Raw genomic sequence first — 10,284 nt, 5'->3', positions numbered from 1 at the left:
ATCTGCTGGTCTATTAAGGAGATTACAAGGCCAGGGTCTTTCAGGATTGTGTGACTGGCCTGGCACAGCAATGACCTCACTACCAGTTATATCACCCTAGATCAGCCCTCCAGGCCTGACTGTTGCCAGATTGGCTGATCCATGGCTGGGGATGAGACAGCAGGGGTCTTCCTGGGTCACTGAAGCACAGCGTAGATGAGGGAAGGATGGAGAGGATGCAGGCAATCCTAGGTCCCTAAGGTGTATAGTGTTAGAGGGAGAGAGAGTGCTCTTTTCCGTTGTCCCTCTATCATCTGTCAGTGTGCTGGGCTGCTGCTGTATAAGACACACTAGTGACTGAACGCTCAGGATATTCCCTCCAGTCTGGGTATAATTACCCATACATTATCCTCATTATCACAACACAGCTACCAGTATATCTGCAGAGACTGCACTGCAGGGGTTCCCAAACTTTTTTAGCCTGTGAACAATTTTGACCCCACCATGTAAAAAAAAAAAAGTGATGAAATCACCAGCCAATGTTTAGAGTTGCACCCCCTTTTGCCCTCAACAGCCTCAATTCGTCGGGCAAGGTGTCGAAAGCATTGCACAGGGATGCTGGCCCATGTTGACTCCAATGCTTCCCACAGTTGTGTCAAGTTGGCTGGGTGTCCTTTGGGCGGTGGACCATTCTTGATACACGCAGGAAACTTTTGAGTGTGGAAAAACCCAGCAGCGTTGCAGTTCTTGACACAAACCTGGTGCGCCTGGCACCTACTAACATACCCCGTTCAAAGGCACTTACTTCTTGCCCATTTACCCTCTGAATGGCACACATACACAATCCATGTCTGTTGTCTCGAGGCTTAAAAATCCTTCTTTAACCTGTCTCCTCCCCTTCATCTACACTGATTAAAGTTGACATCAATAAGGGATCGTAGCGTTCACCTGGATTCACCTGGTCAGTCATGGAAAAAGCAGGTGTTCCTAATATTTTGTGCACTCAGTGTACGTGTTCCTGAGAGTATTATCCTTCAGTGATGGGGTCATAATATTTTGTAGTTTAAAGCATTCCAAAGATAGTCACATTTGTAGGAAGAAAACTGAAACCACTCTATTTATTACAACCTCTACTAGAGGTTACTGACGTAACCCCAGTACTATGAACCAAGCGCGATTTACAGTCTCTCTCGCAACCCCATTTTCAGACCCCTAGTTTGGGAAACGCTGCTGTAATGTGTTTTAACTTGTATCTGTTACATCATTTGATGTAGACTTCTATTTTGAGTTGTTTGGTTAATGTCCTTGAATGGTGTCACCAGTCTAGTCTCCCCTGTCCTGTGTACAGGTAAAATGGGCCGTTGTAATCTCAAGGTTAGGATGCTAGTGAATGAGGCCAGGTGACCACCCTATCTAACTCCAGACAGACATGTAAAGTATCTAACTCCAGACAGACATGTAAAGTAGACCTGAACAGTAGGATACTGTCACTCAACAAACATTGGTCACAGTCCTATTGTGTGATGTAACAGTCTCTAGAGGTCAAACCGGATCTGATGGTAAATGGTCTCGAGGTCAAACATGATCTGATGGTAAATGGTCTCGAGGTCAAAAATGATCTGATGGCAAATGGTCTCGAGGTCAAAAATGATCTGATGGTAAATGGTCTCGAGGTCAAACATGATCTGATGGTAAATGGTCTCGAGGTCAAACATGATCTGATGGTAAATGGTCTCGAGGTCAAACATGATCTGATGGTAAATGGTCTCGAGGTCAAACATGATCTGATGGTAAATGGTCTCGAGGTCAAACATGATCTGATGGTAAATGGTCTCGAGGTCAAACATGATCTGATGGTAAATGGTCTCGAGGTCAAACATGATCTGATGGTAAATGGTCTCGAGGTCAAACCGGAACTGATGGTAAATGGTCTCGAGGTCAAACCGGATCTGATGGTAAATGGTCTCGAGGTCAAACATGATCTGATGGTCTCTGTTCTGCCTAGTGAGCATGTGAAGCTCACCATTAATATTTCAAACATATACACTATAGTGAATGGACACAGGCCTACTGTACAAATCAAATCAAATGTATTTATATAGCCCTTCTTATATCAGCTGATATCTCAAAGTGCTGTACAGAAACCCAGCCTAAAACCCCAAACAGCAAGCAATGCAGGTGTAGAAGCACGGTGGCTAGGAAAAACTCCCTTGAAAAGACAAAACCTAGGGAGAAACCTAGAGAGGAACCAGGCTATGAGGGGTGGCCAGTCCTCTTCTGGCTGTGCCGGGTGGAGATTATAACAGAACCTGGCCAAGATGTTCAAATGTTCATAAATGACCAGCATGGTCAAATAATATTAATCACAGTAGTTGTCGAGGGTGCAACAGGTCAGCACCTCAGGAGTAAATGTCAGTTGGCTTTTCATAGCCGATCATTGAGAGTATCTCTACCGCTCCTGCTGTCTCAAGAGAGTTGAAAACAGCAGGTCTGGGACAGGTAGCACGTCCGGTGAATAGGTCAGGGTTCCATAGCCGCAGGCAGAACAGTTGAAATTGGAGCAGCAGCACGGCCAGGTGGACTGGGGACAGCAAGGAGTCATCATGCCAGATAGTCCTGAGGCATGGTCCTAGGGCTCAGGTCCCCCGAGTGAAAGAAAGAGAGAATTAGAGAGAGCATACTTAAATTCACACAGGACACTGGAGAAATACTCCAGATATAACAGACTGACCCTAGCCCCCCGACACAAACTACTGCAGCATAAATACTGGAGGCTGAGACAGGCGGGGTCAGGAGACACTGTAGCCCCATCCGATGATACCCCCGGACAGGGCCAAACAGGCAAGATATAACCCCACCCACTTTGCCAAAGCACAGCCCCCACACCACTAGAGGGATATCTTCAACCACCAACTTACCATCTTGAGACAAGGCCGAATATAGCCCACAAAGATCTCCGCCACGGCACAACCCAAGGGGGGGCGCCAACCCAGACAGGAAGACCACGTCAGTGACTCAACCCACTCAAGTGACGCACCCCTCCTAGGGACGGCATGGAAGAGCACCAGTAAGCCAGTGACTCGGCCCCTGTAATAGGGTTAGAGGCAGAGAATCCCAGTGGTAAGAGGGGAACCGGCTAGGCAGAGACAGCAAGGGCGGTTCGTTGCTCCGGTGCCTTTCCGTTCACCTTCACACTCCTGGGCCAGACTACACTCAATCATAGGACCTACTGAAGACATGAGTCTTCAATAAAGACTTAAAGGTTGAGACCGAGTCTGCATCTCTCACATGGGTAGGCACACCATTCCATAAAAATGGAGCTCTATAGGAGAAAGCCCTGCCTCCAGCTGTTTGCTTAGAAATTCTAGGGACAAATAGGAGGCCTGCGTCTTGTGACCATAGCGTATGTGTAGGTATGTACGGCAGGACTAAATCGGAAAGATAGGTAGGAGCAAGCCCATGTAATGCTTTGTAGGTTAGCAGTAAAACCTTGAAATCAGCCCTTGCCTTAACAGGAAGCCAGTGTAGGGAGGCTAGCACTGGAGTAATATGATCAAATGTTTTGGTTCTAGTCAGGATTCTAGCAGCCGTATTTAGCACTAACTGAAGTTTATTTAGTGCTTTATCCACTACCTAAAGCCAGGAGAGGGGATATGGAATGAACACAGACATAGATATCCCTAATCAGTCATGATGTAGACTACTACCACCCACTGTTTGTGTGTACTGCACTTTAGTAGCTCTTATTTAGGAAGGAAATGTTAAAGAAACAATTTCACTTCAGAATATTTGAAGGCATGACCATATTCCTGCTCAACTCTCCGATTCCCTTCCGAAAGTCTGTAATTACTGGGAGATTTAATTCATATGGTACTAGCGGGATGGGGCGAGGAGAGCAGGGATGGAGAGAATCTTTGATCTGTCATTGTATTCAGAGATGCTGTAAGAGAAAGGGAGGAATAGAGAGGAGGAATAGAGAGGAAGAAGAGAAGTTCTTTGTGATCAAACAGGCTTCTACTTACTACTGTATTATCAATCTCTCGCTCCGTCTCTCTGTATCTCTCTCTCTCTCTGTGTGGAAACAGGAGGAAGAAGGCAGAAGACAACTTCTCAACCTGCGTCAGCATGCCCGCCCCCCTCCAGAGAATAACACAATTTAGGGATAATTCATCACTGAGGAACGGAGTAATGAGGGAAGGGGTATGGAAGGGGATGTTCATTGGTTAGGGAAGTGGACAGAGAAATTGCTTGCAGGTGGTTCCAATGTCAGGTGGGACAGTGCAACAGTGGCTGAGATACTCTAAACTGAGCAGCAGCATAGTGAAAATGTAAATGTCAAACCATATAATAAGGTAGAGGTGATACTTAATATTGAAAGAAGCTGTGAAAAAACCCATACCAAACAGTGGAAAAGGTGCTGGTGTTAAGCAGGCACAGAGTCGTATTCATTAGACACCAAACAGAAGAAAACAGACAAACAGGGAGGGACTACCTGTAATAGTCCACTAAGAAATGTTAGTTTTCACTTCCTGTTGCAAAACGTTTTGCTACGGTGTGCACTAAGGAATAGGACCCTGAGATCACCTCCAGTATTATGAGGTTAGACCAGAGGAAACCGAGGGGGGAATAAATAAGACTAAAGGTGGGAAGACACCCAAGCCTAGCCTGGTGCCAGATCTGTTTGTGCTGTATTTCCAACTCCTTCCCAGTCGTTGCCATGGCAAGACAGCCCAAACAGATCTGGGACCAGGCTAACCCAGCTCTGATGTGAGGTGTGCCTATGGAATGTCGCAGTAGTAGCAGCAATCTGCTCTGTCTCGCCCCAGAAACTCTTAATACATAGGATCCTATAATGGAGATTAATGTATACTGGCAAAGGAACAGGTTCTCACTGAACGATGGAGGGAGAGAGAAAGGAGGGAGAGCGAGCAAAAAGGAGGGAGGGGGGTATTTGAAGGAGAAAGGGGGACAAAGAGAAGCATGGATAAAATTATGGAAAGGAGATGGAGAAATGAAAGGAGTGTTCACCCTCAGGTGAAGAAACAGATGTAAATAAACAACAATAACAATAAATAAATAACAAAAACAGAGCGATTATGGAACTGCTGGTGTCCCCGTATGCCTCTAGAACTACCCTGCAGTACTGAGTGGCGACAATCTCAACACACACAAAATACACACACAAACACACTCAAACACCACCAGTAATACATTTAATTCAATCAAATTGAATTAAAAATGCAAAATGAAACAATCAGTTGTGCTTTTAAATGAAAAGTATGGAAAATTAAGATGAGTAATGAAATAAACCGAAAATGATAAATCTGTGCCAGGTCAAACATAGCTCAGAGCCCTATGTAACTATGCAAGGATTAGCCCCTTTTTGAAAAATCTCCGTCTAAAATGACATACCCAAATCTAACTGCCTGTAGCTCAGGCACTGAAGCAAGGATATGCATTTTCTTGGCACCATTTGAAAGGAAACACTTTGAAGTTTATGGAAATGTGAATGGAATGTAGTAGAATATAACATAATAGATCTGGTAAAAGATGATAATACAAAGAAAAAAACAACCGTTCTTTTGTATTTTTTTGTATCATCTTTGAAATGCAAGAGAAAGCCCATTAATGTATTATTCCAGCCCAGGTGCAATTTAGATTTTGCCCACTAGATGGCATCCGTGTATGTGCAACGTTTTAGACTGATCCAATGAACCATTGTATTTATTATCCACTGTAATATTTCACTGTAATAGCTACTGTAAATGGGACAGTGCAGTTAGATTAACAAGAATTTCAGTTTTCTGCCAATATCAGATATGTTTATGTACTGGGAAATGTTCTTGTTACTTACAACCTCATGCTAATCGCATTAGCCTAAGTTTTAACATGGGGTGGGGGGGTGGCTGTCCTTTTTTTGCATGTTATTTTGGCATTAATCAGTTTGCAAACAATGTAAATATGTATATATGTAAATATATATATATATATATATATATATCATTGAGTTAATAAAGCCGCATTCAAACATGGTCTCTTTTTTGTTTTCTGGAGTAAGGCAGTTCCAAAATGCAGGTGTTTCAGCCTAGCTCAGTGCTTTTTGTGGTGGTGGTGGGGCAAGCCAGCAGAAAATACGGAGCTTTGCGCCGTGATTGGCTCAGTGTTCTGTCAGTCATGGGGACAATACGTCACCGCCAAGTGTAAGGGTAGAGCTTGAAAATTCTAGCCCCTTGCGTGCTGCCATAGAGTTACATTAGAAGTGCCCATCCAAGAAGGCTCAAGGTCACTGGACACAGATAAAATGACATCAAATCACGTTATATGTACAGTAGCTTTGATTGGACTGATCATGTCAACATCATTTCAAAATCTCATCATGAATCAAGTCGCCAATCTACTGGCAAATCCATTTTAATCCTTGTCATATGAAGAGAAATGATGGATAAAATGTATCGGTGCTCATCGGCCATTGGACATAAACATTACACTGCAATTTGGAAATCGCACATTCAACAATGAGTGGTTTGGAAGGAATCAGCGACAGTAGCTAAATGCTTGCAGGTGAAGGAAGGAATCAGCGACAGTAGCTAAATGCAAGCATTGCAAAGAAATCACTAGCCTGCTATTCATTGGAGTGGCTGTGTGGTCCGAAATCTAGGATTAAGGAGCTCTTTTCCAAGTTTCAAATTATAAACATTCAACATTGGCCATGCTGTCAATGAAGCATGATTTGTGCAGTGCTCAAAATAACTGTTAACTCGGAACTACAAAAACTTGACTTCAGTGAGTTCAAGACAACTGGGAAGTCGGGAATAAACAAGCTCCGACTGGGAAAATACGTTTTGAACGATCATCCAACTCGGAATTGTAAATCCAGCCTCTTTCTAGAGCTACGACCTGAAGATCAATGATGTCATCATGATCCGACCTTGTTTTTTTTCCAAGTTCCCAGTTGTCTTGAAAGTACTATAAATCCAGAGAATGCCAGACTTTGATGACAAAATTTGCCTACGAAGGACCGCCACACAACCTTCCTGTTCAAGTGAGCACAGAACAACAAGGTATCACCCATAGGGGTGGCAATAGGGGTGGCAATATTTGAGGTGTGTCCTTAAAAAAGTCACAATTTCATGCAGCGCTAATGGGAAGTTTTAAGACCCACAAAAAGCAGGTCTTAAAGGTAACAGTTGATGATAATGGCATGATTTTGACAGCGGAAGCCAAGCTCAGCCGAGCCCAGCCATGACGCACAGTGCCCATGGAAGGAGAGATGTGCCTTTTGTGCCGGTGAATCTCGTATTTACAAACATTAAAAAAACATTTGGTTTCCCCCTATTTCGTTTCATTTGATAAAAAAACAAGAAATTATGAAAATAATGTCTTAAGACATTGGGCTTTATTATCAGCTGGCGCTAAGTGGGTGCAAGTGTCAAACACACGTTAGTTTGCAATTTCATCATGTAAAAACTCACGTACTGCCATTTTCCAGCCCTCCACTTAAACCAGCGTTGCATAGGTGCATCTTTTTATCCTGGCCATTGGCCAAAAGTAGCCTATAAATTAAGGGTTTTTAAAGGGTCTACTGATAATTGTTAGGTTTTTTGCCCTCTTGCTTTTTAAAAATTCACAATTCACATACCTGCATTTCGCTTATGCAAGTATATCCATCCCCGGGGAAGGGGGAGGAGAGCGGTAGAGGGAAAGAGAAGGAAATAGAGAGAGCAAGGAGGAAGGGGGTTGGATTTGGAGGGTAAATGGGGACAAGGATGAAGGATGAACTGATTAGGGAAAGGAGATAGAGAAATTAAAGGAACGTTGACCCTAAGGTGAAGAAACACAGACGTAAATAAACAATAACAGCTGGTGTCCCCATATGACTCGTCCTACCCTGCAGCACTGAATGATGACAATCAACACACACACCACCAGTAATACATTTAAATCAATCAAATTGAAATAAAAACGCACAATGAAACAATCAGTTGTGTTTTAAATGATAAATGAAAACTAGTCTCTCTTGTCCACAGCCATTGCGTAGGTAGATTTGAATCCTTTTCAGACAGGAAAATGACCTTTCAGCTGATATACTTGTAACAGGGATGGTGAGCATCAGTTTCAGGAGCTTGCATACCTCGGGTAAATTGGTGGTCAGGTCATTTTTCACGAGTGATTGCAGCAGCTCACCTGGTGGTTTGTGGAAGGAGGCATCAGCATATATTAGATGCAGCTCATTTTTCAACCTCTGGTTGTCAAAGAAAGGGTACTTCTGGAACGGCTGTGTGAGTACTCTCAGGAAACCCCTCTTCCTTTGAGTACTCAGGAAATGACCCATGATCAAGAACAAGGAAGAAGTCGAGGCTCTTCATGTCCGCAAACCTCTGGGTCATGTGTAGTATAATTCCATTGAGAATTTCGAAGTACAGTCATCGGTATCTGTCCAGGGAGCTTGGGTCATTGTCAGAGTTGTCCCAGTGGTTGACTCCCTGCTCATATTGATGCAAGCCACGACAGCATCTTTTGCGTCTTTCATCTTCCATTCCAACCATCTGGACAGTTTTGTCATATATCCCTTGACACTTTGCATCACTTCTGACGGCTTTCAATGTATTCAGTGTACTATTAACCCGTACACAAGAATTTCTTACGTAAAGTTATTTGCTTTGCAGGCCCTGAAACAGTTAGTTCTGTGAGCAAAAATGGCCTTGAAAACACCAAGTAAAAAAATTAACATGAACTCTTTCAGTTTCTGTTTCAGAGCACTGCCCTGGGCAATTTAATCTTTATCTCAGCTGAGCTAAAAAAAAAAAAAAAAACAGGAATCTCTTCCACATAACACCCTTATCATTGACATAGCGTGCTATGATTGTCAACTGACATTTGCGGGATAGGTCTGTGGTGTCATCCACCTGGACTGCTATGAAAGGTGCTGAACTGATCTCACTATACATTTCACTTTGTAACACGTCTGCGATGCTCTGAATGACGTCATTCTGTATGGTGTTTAACATACCTGTAAATGCAGTGCTTGTCGCACGGTGTTCAACCATGGCAGTACCGAACTCTGCAAATGCATTGACAAGTTCCACAGAATGACCTTTGTTAAGTCTTGTTGCTGACTCGTCACGCCTCCTGAAGGCTTGCTCCTGCTCTCCCAGGTACATTACTGCGATGACCAGTTGCTTCAGAATGTCTCTGCTTTTATTCACCTGTTCGTTGTGCCTCTGGACACTGATCACTGCCCCCTGTTCGAGAGCCTCGTTGATCCGGACTCGACCAAAGAGCTTTACTTTCAGGCTCGCCATAATGTGTTTTTGAGATTTTCCATGTCGGTCAAGTGACCTGTCTAGGTTTGCAGGATCAGAAAAATGAGTGGTGGTCCAAGGGTTGTTGAGCAAACGTGCTCTTGTCAAATAGAGGGGATGACCAGCAAGACAGCTTCTTTAGCCTAGCACACCCAGCTAGCCAGTCGGTCCTATTGTAATTCTCAGTGTTGAAAGATCAGGTCCCACCCTGTGCTCTTCTCCCCTGCACATGCACAATATCCAATTGTGGGGTTTGTCTCCCATTCTCCTTGATTTTCAGCTGCTGCTCAAATGTAAATTTAGATCCTCATCTCCATCCATAGCTAGCTACTGCAGGACACAGACCAGAAGCTAACAGTGACGTTTTGCTTTGGTGTGATTTGATTGGACTCAAGCCGAATCCAAACTGGCCTCCCTTGACATTTTTTTCCTTCTGAAACAAGACCATTCAGAGTTGAGCTTGCTCATCTCAGCTCAATGCTGATTGGCAATTATTTGATACTTTTTTTATCAAGGGAAGCAAAACGCTAGCTGGCTTCCCTTGCTATTGAATTCAATGCTACAGGCGGCAACATGTTATACTCTTCTTGACCAGACAGCATCCGATACATGGGCTATACATAGGCTACTGAGAGAGAGTGGCGCTGTGTCCCTCGCTCTGATGATTTCTCCATTGAGATATAGATTCAGCCTGGCCACTTGCGAATTTAATAAAAATGAAAAAACACAGGTACGAAAAATAAAGTGTATATATACAGTTCGAGTCAAAAGTTGGACACACCTACTCTACATTGTAGAATAATAGTGAAGACATCAAAACTATGAAAGAACACATATGGAATCATGTAGTAACAAAAACAAGTGTTTATATTTGAGATTCTTCAAAGTGGCTGCTTTTCCTTCATTCTACAGTCCAACTCATTCCAAACCATCTCAACTGGGTTGAGGTCGGGTGATTGCGGAGGCCAAGTCATCTGATGCAGCACTCCATCACTCTCCTTCT

The sequence above is a fragment of the Salmo salar genome, chromosome ssa07 (assembly GCF_905237065.1).
Source record: "Salmo salar chromosome ssa07, Ssal_v3.1, whole genome shotgun sequence".
Taxonomy (NCBI): domain Eukaryota; kingdom Metazoa; phylum Chordata; class Actinopteri; order Salmoniformes; family Salmonidae; genus Salmo; species Salmo salar.
Note: the sequence above shows the minus strand (reverse complement) of the source record.